Source organism: Triticum aestivum, chromosome 7A (assembly GCF_018294505.1).
Source record: "Triticum aestivum cultivar Chinese Spring chromosome 7A, IWGSC CS RefSeq v2.1, whole genome shotgun sequence".
NCBI lineage: Eukaryota > Viridiplantae > Streptophyta > Magnoliopsida > Poales > Poaceae > Triticum > Triticum aestivum.
This window is the reverse complement of record NC_057812.1, coordinates 21063098-21076951: the sequence shown is the minus strand read 5'-3', so window position 1 is coordinate 21076951 and position 13854 is coordinate 21063098. Positions and strand designations below refer to the sequence as shown.

At 44.3% G+C, this 13854-nt stretch overlaps 1 pseudogene; it reads left to right on the top strand.

The window, feature by feature from the left end:
• The first annotated feature begins 3199 nt into the window (after window positions 1-3199).
• On the top strand, window positions 3200-12670 carry LOC123152855 (uncharacterized; annotated as a pseudogene).
• The last annotated feature ends 1184 nt before the right edge of the window (window positions 12671-13854 follow it).

Sequence of the window (13854 nt, the reverse complement as noted above, 5' to 3'; positions counted from 1 at the left end):
CCACGATGATCTCATCGGATGAACCACGATGTCAAGGACTTAATCAATCCCGTATACAATTCCCTTTGTCTATCGGTACGACACTTGCCCGAGATTCGATCGTCGGTATCCCGATACCTTGTTCAATCTCGTTACCGGCAAGTCTCTTTACTCGTTCTGTAACACATCATCCCGTGATAAACTCCTTGATCACATTGTGCACATTATGATGATGTCCTATCGAGTGGGCCCAGAGATACCTCTCCGTTTACACGGAGTGACAAATCCCAGTCTCGATTCGTGCCAACCCAACAAACACTTTTGGAGATACCTGTAGTGTACCTTTATAGCCACCCAGTTATGTTGTGACGTTTGGCACACCCAAAGCACTCCTACGGCATCCGGGAATTGCACAATCTCATGGTCTAAGGAAATGATACTTGACATTAGAAAAGCTTTAGCATACGAACTACATGATCTTGTGCTAGGCTTAGGATTGGGTCTTTGTCCATCACATCATTCTCCTAATGATGTGATCCCGTTATCAATGACATCCAATGTCCATGGTCAGGAAATCGTAACCATCTATTGATCAACGAGCTAGTCAACTAGAGGCTTACTAGGGACATGGTGTTGTCTATGTATCCACACATGTATCTGAGTTTCCTATCAATACAATTCTAGCATGGATAATAAACGATTATCATGAACAAGGAAATATAATAATAATCAATTTATTATTGCCTCTAGGGCATATTTCCAACAGCCGGCCGGTCTCGGACCCGAAGATGGTGGACTACGTTCTCGCCGACCTTGGCAGAGACTATGATCCTGTCATGGCGGCCATCGGCGCTGTCAAGTCCACGATCACCGTTGATGAGCTCTTCGCCCAGATCGCGATGTTCGATCAGCGGGTGGAGATGCTCGGCGACGGTGCAGACGCCGGCTTCAAATCCTTCGCAAATATGGTGTACAGGGGGCGCGGACGTGGCTACAGCAAAGGCCACGGTCGCGGCTACAGCAGGGGGCGCGGCCGAGGCAGGCGCCCCCCTTCAACTCCCTCTGGTGGCAGCGGCGGTGGCCGCGGCCGTTCACAACAGCAACGCCAGCAGCAAACCCGCGACTACCCGGAGTGTCAGATCTACCTCAAGCATCATCCAGGAGGTGCTTGAGACTGCTGGCATAGGTATGATGATGATGAGCATGAGGAGAAGGGGGCAAACCTTGTCACCGACTCCTATGGCGTTGACACAAATTGGTACACGGACATCGGCGCCACACACCACATCACCGGCGAGTTGGACAAGCTGACAACAAGAGACAAGTATCATGGGCAAGATCAAGTCCACACCGCAAGCGGTTCTGGTATGAACGTTACTCATATTGGTCATTCAATTGTTCAAACCCCTATAAAAACATTGCATCTTAACAAAGTTCTTCATGTGCCCCAAACATACAAAAATCTCCTTTCTCTTCATCGCTTTACTCGAGACAATCGTGTCCTTATTGAATTTTACCCCTATTTCTTTTTGGTCAAGGACTTGGACACGAGGAGAATTCTTCTTAGGGGCAAATGTGTGGGAGGTCTTTATCCTCTCATATCTTCGTCATCATCATCATTGAATAAACAAGCACGCATCGCCATCAAGCCTTCATCATCAAAGTGGCATAGTCGTTTAGGGCATCCTTCTTCAGTTATTGTCAAGTTTGTTCTTAGCAAAAATAAACTCCCCTACTCAAATGAGTCTAGTATTGAGTCAGTGTGTGATCCATGTATGCAAGCTAAAAGTCATCAGCTACCATATCCTGTATCTACTAGCATATCTACTGCACCCTTACAACTTGTCTTCTCAGATGTTTGGGGGCCGGCTCCCACCTCAGTTGGTAGATATTCATACTATGTAAGCTTGATTGACGATTACAGTAAATATACGTGGATCTATCTTCTCAAAAAGAGGTCTGAAGTGTTTCAAGTTTTCTCAAACTTTAAGAATCTTGTTGAGAGACAACTAAACACTAAGATCATTGCTATGCAAACTGACTGGGGGGGGGTGAGTACAAGAAGTTGAATTCCTTTTTTCAACAACTTGGCATCTCCCATCACGTTTCATGCCCTCACACACACACACACCAGCAAAATGGCTCCGCTGAAAGAAAGCATCGCCATGTCGTCGAAGTAGGCCTAGCCCTACTTGCAAATGCATCTATGCCACTCAAGTTTTGGGATGAAGCATTCTTGACTACCACTTATCTCATTAATTTACTTCCCAGTAAAGTCATCAAGTTTGAAACTCCTGTCACACGTCTTTATGACACCACACCTGATTACAAATCATTACGTGTCTTTGGTTGTGCGTGCCGGCCCAACCTTCGACCATATAATTCTCGCAAACTCGCTTTTCGTTCCAAAAAGTGTGTCTTCCTAGGATATAGTCCTATTCACAAAGGAGTAAAATGTCTTGATGTCGCCAGTGGCAGAGTCTACATATCCCGTGACGTTGTCTTTGATGAGTCCGTATTTCCCTTTGCATCTCTACACCCAAATGCCGGAGCCATTCTCAAGAAAGAACTCATTCTCCTTCCTCCTAGCCTTCGAAACTTTGAGCAAGGGGGCGACGATTGTACTGACAAATATGATAACCCAACCAGTTCCAGTTGTGTATCTTGTCCTGTGCAGATCCATGGAGAAACAACAAAAGAAAACGGTGCTCAAAATGACCAAGATTTGATGCAAAACGGTGCCATATTGCATGTGCTGGAGAATCTTGAGGCAGGCGCGGCGAACGAGGCTGATTTGGAGCAGCATGCGACTCCGCAGCAACTGGCAGCCTCGGATCAGGCACGGAGATCTTCGTCGGATCGCGCGCTCGCCAACGGCCCGTCTCAGCTAGCCACGTCGTCCGCCAGTGGGCCAGCTTCGAGTCGCGCGCCCACCAGCTCGTCCCAGTCGGCCACATCGTCCGCCAGTGGGCCGGTTTCGAGCCGCGCGCCCACCAGAAACCGGCCCCAGCCTGACACGGTTGGCTCGGGATCGCCAACTCCCATGCGTGTGCGCGCCTGGACAGCAGCGCCTGAAGGATCCTCTGCGGCGCGCAACTCTACAGAAGCTGACTCCGCAAGTACAAGGGCAACCACACGATGGGCTACAGAATCAGGGTCTGGATCTGCTTTGCAAAGTGATTCGGGAACTGCTCCTGGATCCTCTGTGGCAGGCTCGCCCATGTCGTCTCCTGTGCAGAAATCTACTCCTGTTCAAGCACAACCGGCTCCAACCTCACGCGTGATGACTCGTCTACAGAAAGGTATAAAAAAAATCCAAAAGTCCAAACTAATGGCACCATACCCCATGGCATGTTATGTATTGCAGGAGAACCAACTTGCTTGAAAGATGCATTTGAAGACTCAAAGTGGAAAAATGCAATGGATGAAGAATATTCTGCACTCATGAAAAACAAGACGTGGCATCTTGTACCAGAAAAACGTGGTAAGAACATTATTGACTGTAAATGGGTGTACATAATCAAGAAAAAGGCAGATGGTTCCATAGACAGGTATAAGGCACGTCTTGTTGCAAAAGGTTTTAAACAGCGTTATGATTTAGATTATGAGGATACCTTCAGTCCAGTTGTTAAAGCTGGAACCATTAGGCTTGTGCTAGCTATTGCTGTTTCCAGGGGATGGAGCTTGAGACAGCTAGACGTTCAGAACGTGTTTTTGCATGGTATTCTGGAAGAGGAGGTTTACAGGAGGCAACCACCTGGGTATGCAGATAAAAGGACACCTCACTATGTGTGTAAACTTGACAAAGCTCTCTATGGTTTAAAACAGGCACCAAGGGCATGGTATTCAAGATTGAGCTCTCAGCTGAGGTGTTTTGGCTTTGTTGCATCCAAGGCTGACACATCACTCTTCATTTACAACAAGGCAAACACGACTATCTTTGTTTTGATTTATGTTGATGATATTATAGTTGCTATCTCTTCACAAGATGCTACTAATGCTCTCCTACATGATTTGAGTTCAAAGTTTGCCTTGAAAGATCTTGGTGATCTACACTTCTTCCTAGGCATTGAGGTTAAGAAGATTTCAGATGGCATAGTGCTAAGTCAGAACAAATATGCTATTGAGCTTCTAACTCGTATGGGAATGAAGGACTGTAAGCCTTCACCTACACCTCTGTCATCTTCAGAAAAACTTTCAGCTTTTGAAGGGGAGTCACTCAAGGAAGAAGAAAGCACAAAATATAGGAGTGTTGTGGGAGCCTTACAGTACTTGACACTGACAAGACCAGATATATCATTTGCAGTCAACAAGGTTTGTCAGTATTTGCATGCACCTACCACTATACGTTGGACAACTGTTAAAAGAATTGTACGATATATAAAGCATACTGTGAGCCTAGGACTTCAATTCAAACGTTCTAGCTCCACCCTTGTTAGTGCCTTTTCTGATGCTGACTGGGCAGGATGCAGTGATGATAGAAGGTCAACAGGGGGCTTTGCAATATTCTTTGGTTCTAATCTTATTTCTTGGAGTGCTAGGAAGCAAGCTATAGTGTCAAGATCAAGTACCGAGGCTGAGTACAAATCACTAGCCAATGCAACTGCTGAGATCATCTGGGTTGAATCATTACTCAATGAGTTGGGTGTTAAACAACACCGTACATCATGTTTGTGGTGTGACAATTTAGGGGCCACTTATCTCTCTGCTAATCCAATCTTTCATGGTAGAACCAAGCATATTGAAATTGATTTTCATTTTGTAAGAGAAAGGGTTGCAGAGAAGAAACTGGATATCAGGTTCATTCCTTCTAAGGATCAGGTGGCAGATGGCTTCACTAAAGCACTACCAGTCAAACCATTTGAAGAGTTCAAGAGGAATCTTAATATAGGATAGTTGAGATTAAGGGAGGATGTTGGAAATAGAGATAGATCTCTTTGTAACAACTTGTGTAATCTCAACTAACTCTATCTCCTCTCCCTCTCCACGCATCTATCCTCTCGATGTAACAAACCGAATCCTAGCGATCGGTTCTGATGTAAACGCCACGGTAGGGGTTTTTCCTACCCAACATCAATATAAACCACGCGGCTCTCCTCCAGGAGAGTAGGAACGCTTCCATACGCAACGCCAAAGAATCCGACCAGCGCGTCGATGATGCACTTGGTCGCCATTGCTGCAACACAACAGAGAAACATGGCATATATCATCAAACCTAATGCACTGCTCTGAAGAAATTATTCACATTTCATGTAAATCGTCAAAAAACAAACACCGCAGGATAGAAAACAAACAAGCACAACCACTAACACACACAATCAGCTGTTTTCTCGATTCGCAAAGACATGGACATGGCACGTGAGGGACAGCCGCCATGAGACAACAAAACCGTCCAGTTGAACACGGGATGGATTATGATATTATTGGGTAAATGAAGGGCCATGCAACTCTCTGCATGGATAGGGTAGTTTTGTCAGTGTCTTCCTTACCCACAAACTTGTCACTCCTAATCTCAAGTGCAGGGGCAGGGGCAGAGGAAACTTACCCACAAACTTACCACCCCCACTAGGTTGCCCAGCAACCAAAACATTTGTACATTTAGTTCCAAAATTCTTTGGATTCGGGATCTTCTTCCGCATCTTCAGTCCCCTCAGAGAGATGAAGCCTCTCTCCTGACTGCCCAAGCAGTCCAAATTTTTATCTTTATTGCACTTTGTGTGCAGGGATATGATCCTTCTAAGCTTGTGTCAAAGAGGGGAAATTGGCAGTACACAACATAACTGCCTCATACTATGGCATAACCACAGTCCCCTGCTCTGACAAAATAACTGCAGGAAAATCATTATTGGCTTCCTCTTTATTGCACTTTCCATCACCACCAACATCATCATCAAGTTTTTGTTTCTTATGAAGCCTATATTCCTCTGAGAAAATGGATTATTTGCCACACTTTACTTCTAACTTCGATCATTTGCCCCTCCCCTCACCCCCTCGAGATTGACGGGTGGGGCCGGGCCCACTAGACATTGAGACAATCCTGGGGAAAATCATCAGATCCCATGTAAAGTGGGGCAAATGATCCAATTGCCCCATACTACATAAGGGTTGTCTAGTGGTGCACAATCTTTTTATCTAATGATCTTTTGGACATGTCTGCCATGGTGGGTTTGAAGAAGCATGTGCTCGGGGTTATGCACCTGTTGCAGGAATTTACTTTCCTTAAGATTATAAGAGGGAGGCCAACTTGCAGACTAAGGCATAGTCTAGTGGTGTGAAGGGGCTGATGCCTTTCCACCCACCCAGGTTCAAGGCATGGTACTTGCAATTTGGGTTTGTTGCACCAATTATACTGTAGGGGGTTCCCTTACAGTCTTTCTGTCAAAAAAAAAGAGGGAGGCCAACTTTGTGGCTCATGAAGTTGCTAAATTCTGTTTCAATAGTAGAGTGGATGTCCGTTAGTGCGTGGAGCTCCGCTAGGTGTGGCGTGGTGGGTTGCAAATGATTGTATTTCTTGATCAATATATAGAGTGCTTTCGAAAAATAAAAAAAAGGTTCCACATTATATTAGAAAAATGTCAAGGCGTGTCACGTAAAATGCTCATGGGTATCACGAAGCCCGAAGACCCATCTGGTTGTGCGGCACGCTTGTTTGAATCATCGATTAGCAAACCCGAAGCCCCATCTGGTTAAACCCCTGTCGCTGCCACTTTTGAAGGCCATCACAAAGAATTTCTCTCAAGGTCAACAAATCGGCACTGGAGGGTTTGGAGAAGTTTACAAGGTAATTAATATGATTAGTAATGCATGTGCCGACTTAAAATCTCCTAGCCATTTGGCCATGAGGTTGCACACGTAATCAAGGTTGACAATTTAAGCCTTGAAATGCAGGGAGAGCTTCGAAATGGGACGGTCGCCGTAAAGAAGCTTTACAGCGCAATTGTCATTGATGAGAAGAATTTCCAAAGTGAGGTTGATTCTCTCTTAGGGGTCAAGCACAAGAACACAGTACGGTTTCTAGGATACTGTTCCGATACTCAACAAGTAATGGACAAATTCAACGGAGTAACTGTCTGGGCAGAACAATGGCAGAGATTGCTCTGCTTTGAGTTCCTACCAAAAGGAAGCCTCGCCGACTATATTACAGGTACAATCTGGCACATTCTCTTGTTCTATAAACTTCCACGGGCTTGCCTACATACATTTATAGTATTTCTTTTGGCCTTCTTGCCCAAACAAATATAAGAGGAATCACATGCCTTTGGTGTATACACCCAACAGATCCATCTGCTGGACTTCTGTGGGAAACACGATATAAGATTATTAAGGGCATTTGCGAAGGTGTACATTATCTTCATCAGCAGCATATCATTCACATGGATCTAAAGCCCCAAAATATACTACTAGATGGTAATATGATGCCCAAAGTTGCGGACTTTGGTCAATCAAGGCGCCTAAGTGAAGATCAAAGCCGGACCATCACACAACACATAGTTGGATCACGGTAGGCAAGCTAATTCTTTTCGAGAAGTCCATTGTTTTTGTCTGATACCACCAGCTTTGTACCCTTTGTTTGTTAACATGTGAAATCACATCAATCATGATGCAGGAGATATTGTGCACCGGAATTCATAGGAAGCGGAGTAATAACAAAAGAAAAATGACATATATGGTCTAGGTGTTATTTTTCTAGAGGTGCTGACGGGGTGTAAAGGGACTGACAAAGTTGAGGAGGTAATTACCATTTCTTCTTATTCCCAGCGAGTTCTATACATGGAAATTTTTATTTGAAGTTAACAAAAGATTAAAAACAATACAATGAGCATATCAAGCGCAAAACACAGGTTTGTTGCAAAAAATGCAAGCCACAATTGATAAGCGTAGGTAAATAAGATTCATATCCACAAAGAAGAAGATGTGAATGCTGTTTTTATAGTAATCAATCTTCTGGTAATGTAACATCTATCTATCTATCTATTATACACTAAAATCACAATATGAACCAAAAAAATAGTAAAATTGGCTAGAAAATCCCACAATAATCAGAAACATCCAACCCCTCTCTAAACTAATGAATCACAACTATTGAAACTTAAATTCCATATATTTGTCAAATTTGCAGGTACTTGAAAGTTGGATGAACGTGCTTGAAACAACGCCAGGGCACCATATACCGCTCGAACAAGTAAAATTATGTGCTGAGATAGGGATACAATGCATGAACAATGATCCAAAGAATAGGCCTACTACATGGGATGTCATCCTCATGCTCTTTGATGAAGAAGAAATTTCAAACTGGTCTGCCAGAGGTGTCGTAAGGAGTGCATCTATAACACAGGTGCGATCACTTGGAGTAACTTCATTGAATACTTGTGGAGTGGGTGAAGTTTAAGTTTCCATTAGTGTTTTCTCCCTAAAACTTGTGACATAACCTTGCTTTTTTGCTCAAAAACCGGACCAAAATATTTCCCTTTTTGTTTTCGACGAATGTTAAGTGCAGGTACGATATGGTGGTGTGAACCTTCTCTTAATACAGCCAAATAATAATGTTTGCTTAGACTAGTAAAAAAGAAGAATGAATAAATGGAGAAAGAAGCGATGGTGACTCTAAGACTTAATGAGCACGAGAGCTGCTTCGGAACAACCCCACCACTCACTTTAAAGTGATTTTTCATACTTCACTTAATCTAATCACTAATCAAAATTAGATCGCTAGTTAGATCCTAATCTGCCTCTATCTCATAGTCCCACCGCCGCCTAGTTCAGGGTAAACTCTTGCACACAATGGAGTAGTTTCTCACAGTCCCCGGAATTACTTCATGTACAATCACTTGTGTCTGATTTTTGTACGACGTCAGATGGATGGATGTGGCAGGCCCTTGATAGCTGATTAATCCATGGTTGTGATTATGTGACATATCAAAATTATTCAAATTCAACCGTATGTGCACAACAGACCGATTATAGGGTTTACGGTACAGGGCGCACACCCCTTTCTCCACGCTCGGCCGGCCCACGTTCCTTTTTTCTGTTTAAAGACCCAAAAAACAACATGTGTACGGCGATTCGAAAAGGCGATCTCCTAGCTCAGTGTTACTTGTCACAACCAAGCAGCCACCTGCCTTGACGTGTTAACTTGTAGCTTTTTTCTTCTTTTGTCAAATTCGACAAACTTTTTTCAAATTCAGTGAACATTTTCAAATTCAATGAACATTTTCCAAATTTGATTAACTTTTTCTAAATTTGATGAACTTTTTTCCAAATTCGATGAGATTTTTTGAAATTCATCGATGAACTTTTTTAAATTTGATGAAATTTTCCAGTAAATGTTTTCTTCCGAACTCGACAAACTTTTTTCAAATCTGATGATTTTTGTTTCAAATTCGATGAACTTTTTTTTTAAGTTTGTGAAAAACAATAAAAGTCCGTAAAGCATTTTTGAATTTACGATTGTTTTTGTTTTTTAAGAAAATCCTATTTTTTTAAATCAACGGTTGTCCAGTCAAATGACCAACCGCGACTTTTTATTTTGGAGGGAGTGGTCCATGACTTGAGGGCGCTCGAGCAATCAGGGAGGGTGGCTGTTGAAGCGACCAGAGCAGGGGAGAAAAGGTGAAGCGCTCGCCTCACATGGGCCAGCTCACGAACAGGGGCTAGTAAGCGCCTGTTCCCGATAATTCTACACTTACGGGCAAGCTGACATGGAAAGCACCTACGGACTACTCCCCACCAATCTTTTTCTCCCCTTGATTTCCAGCGCTGGTCCCACCCCCTCCTTATTTCCAATCAAGGCTTCACACTTCAGTCTGTAACTTCAATCTGTAAAAATCCATCGGTAAGTGTAGCATTTCTCGCCTGTTCCCCACGTGAAGGGCAAAGTGCGGCCATCGTGGGCGGTTGGCGGGGCGGGCTCCAACGAACTGCAACATCCGAAGCCCATTTAGGCAGGTCACGCACAATAGGGCTGGACGGGATGCTTTGCACACTAGTGTTGGACCAATATAATTAACAAAATTTGATTATTACTTGATTCATGTATCAATAGCTACCGATTCTGAACTTTCACTTCAATCTTGTTCAACTCTTTTTGCATGCAATGCTTTTTTTAGGGGCTGCTTCTAGGCATAACTGATTGCGAATTTAGCTCATAGAGGGTGTACCAAAGCATGAATACTAAATTTATTTCACAATACTGGTACTTTTGTGCTTGTCCAAACTCAAACCTCCCTAAGTTTGGAAAACATTACAGAAAACAAACTGAAATCTACAACACCAGATTGGATCCAGATTCATCATAAATCATATGCTTATATTGTATTTACTTGGCATTATAGATGTTAATGTATGTTCTCTAAATCTGTCGTTAGATTCATTATAAAACATATGCTTATAATGTATTTATTGGGTGTTGTAGATGTTAATATATTTTCTATAAATATAATCAAACTTAGAGAAGTTTGACTTAGGATAAACCCAAATGTACCACTACTGATTTCTAGAATCTTCGCTTCCACGTTTTCTGTTATAGGAAATGCCTCTCATTGCCAAGTTGGAGTATGAGCTGAAGTTGATGAATTTGTATGGACGGCCATTCTTACCGAAGCGAGTTAGTGCACTCAAGAGAATAGAAGAGGCAAGCACTAAGGTTGGTTACCACCTAACATGTAGAGAAATCAAGCATACGCATGGGTAGTAGTAGTAGTAGTGTAAGGCAAATTAATTTGAAGTATGCACTTGTTGTAGTCCCCTCACTTAATTTGACCCGTGCATGTATCACAATATTAGTGAAAAACGATATCTTTACTAGAGATATAACTGCCAAATAATTCCTGAAAAGCTCATCATGGTGCCACCCGTGTTGGCATATGTTGTTTGCAGCCAATACACCTTGGGTTTACGGATAGTAAGATCCTGGATATCCACCCTCTCAAGCTCCAATTTGGCTTCGAGGCCGGCAAGCGAACCAGTTGCCCGTTGAGCCTAACCAGCAAGGCAGATCAGTATGTTCTCTTTAGCATTATACCGGAGTTCAAGGATATGTACTCGTGTGAAGAGAATGAACTTGTGCATCCAATGTCCACTTGTGACGTCAGCATCACATTGGTGGAGCAACAGCAGCGACCGCTAAAGATGATATATATATACTGATGATTACGTCTGAGAGCAAGTCTGCGCTCGACAATTTCATGACATCTATTAGCTGGGATGATATGATGGAAGAGGTGGATTTACCGCAGCGAGTTGAGGAGCTGGGGTGCCAGATGCATGTGGCGATGGTGACGGGTGCAGTCTGCCCACAAAGTTCAACGGCAATAACCCCCAAGGTGAGCTAGATTGCTCTAGTAACCCACCAAATTAAAATCAATCCACATTATCTATTATTAGTCGTCACAGCTAGCATTGGAGGTTTCACTAACCTAGCTAGGTTTTATTGTTTGGTGGTAATCGATCGATCAGATTATAGTCACCAAGGAATTTAAGTCAACCACTACGATGGATGTACATCCAACGGAACCATGGTGAGTAGATTCTTTCACGATGGCACCAAAACTAGCATGCATGATGTCATATTGAAATATATTTTCACACTTTAATTGTGCCTTGTTTACGTACTACAGGATTTTGGTAGTTGAGAACTTAAGGCAAGTTTCCATTTGGGACTACCAGACACAGTCACACAGGTAACTGTCATATAACACCTTCTATGTTAAGTTCATTATTCTGTTCATGTTAAGTTCATTATTCTGTTATTTTTTCCTTTCAGTAGTCTGAGACGAAACCTAGCTAATAAGGGCTCTATCTTTAATGAATCAACAGAGAGTAGTGATGTCGTTTGACTCCAATGAGAAACAACGTTGGGTTAAGAAGATAGTAGATAACTATGTCTGGGTTCATGCGGCAAAGTTCATCCCACGGAAGCAATGGTTTGTAACTGGGGAAGACTTTGGGAAAATCCGTGTGTACTCGTGTGTTACAATGACAGAGATAAAGAAATTCCGAGCTTATTATTCTGCTCATATCCATTCTTTGGCGGTTCACCCAACCTATCCATTGCTAATAACGCTAGCAACGTGGGATGATTGTGAGGACCCCATCAGGCTTTGGGACTGGGATAAGGGCTGGAAATGTTGTCAGAGAATTAGCGGGGGCTCGGCATGTGGACCTGACACTCAGTTAAGGTTTAACCCCAAGGACACAACAACATTTGCTGGTGCTCAAGACGGAATTTGCCATGTAAATGACTTGTTTCCTTCTACATCATTTCATTTTCAGTGGTAACTTAATGCATGCACTTGCCATAGAGTTGAATTTAATTTTGATCTCTATAATTAACTAAACTTTCCAGGTCTGGTCAGTTCATTCTTCCAAGCCTCTCATCACAATAATGCCCCCGAACTGTTATGGAGACGTGTGTGACTACCTCTACACTGATAGTCACCGACAATATCTTATTACCATCACTGAGGACTGTGCTTTAAGGGTAGGCCATATCTCCGCTCAACAACATGCATGCCTGATTGCAGTTTTAATTGAACTTCTTTTACCGTCTGTACGTGTTCATGAACTCTCTTTATGTGGCAAGTCGATTGGCCTTGTCGTTTGCCACCCGGAACTTCCCCTATTAGTTGCAGCAGCCTCAGGAGAGGGGGATGACAAGACCGTTTGCTTCTGGAACTCCGCTAACTACAGGTAATTAATACTACTACTGCATCAGCTCAATATTTCTTTTCTTTACAGACGGAGTACTTGCCATGGAGTAGCATTTTGAATGAAAATGTCATTTACTGAAAAATTAATAAAACTACTGCTGATTTTTTGCATATACTACTGTCTACATAAATGCGCTAGCACTAAAATTCTGTATCCAACCATGCAAAAATGTGTGCCTATTTCTCAGGTGAGTGTAAAATATATGTGTGTGTGGTCCGAACAATACACTGTCTCGATTAATACCAGGTTTCTTGTGTGCTTGATCATAAAGGGTTTCTCCCCGCTTTATATTGCAACCATCCCATACACCCTCCGGAGAAGTTCCACCACACTCCTTGCACTCTGAAGCATCGTACGGAGCAACAACTTCAAGACGGAATGGAATGAGATGACGACGCCCGTACATATCCTAGGGGCTAGGGTTTGCCTGGTACGCGGAGGCAATGGGGGATGGGTATACCCGACGCCCTTCAAGAAGGCCCGTCGATGGATAAGCTGCCAGGGAATTCTCCCGACCCAACCACCCACCACCACCCCGGACGATCTGTAGTGTACCACCGAACCTACCGCCAACCAGCCTGTGCCACCATGGTCACCGGACCAACTTCGGCGTCTCACTGAGGCCACCGACACGAGACCTGGAGGACGGAAGAGGGAGACAATGGGCTCGGGGGCATCCGCAACACAGCCGATGGGAGGGACATCCTCCATCGCCGACGCGGAGCCGACGACAAGGACCTACTAGACCCCTATTGGCCCGACCGGAACCAAAATGGTCCAGACAGCCCCTGCCGCCGCGCTGCAGCTCGTCGGCCGACAAATCCTCCCTCGCCTCCTCACCACCACCATTAGGGAGCAGCGCTGCTTCCTGGTGACCCACCGGCCCACCCCAACCCAGATGGAGCCCAAAAGGGCCCATGTCTAGGCACCACCACGCCGCCCCACGACCAAGGGCCGCGCCACCATATCATGGGATACATACCGCCAAGCCACACTGCCGCTGGCTGAGCAGCACCACCGCCATCAGGAAGCCCCTGCACCCCCATACACGCGCGCGGGCAAAGCTCGGCCAACCGCCACCAGCACCGCGCGGGCAGGGCCTAGCGGACCATGCCAGCGGCAGTGGGAGGGGAGAACATCGGGGAGGGGGCTAGAGGAGAGCGGGAT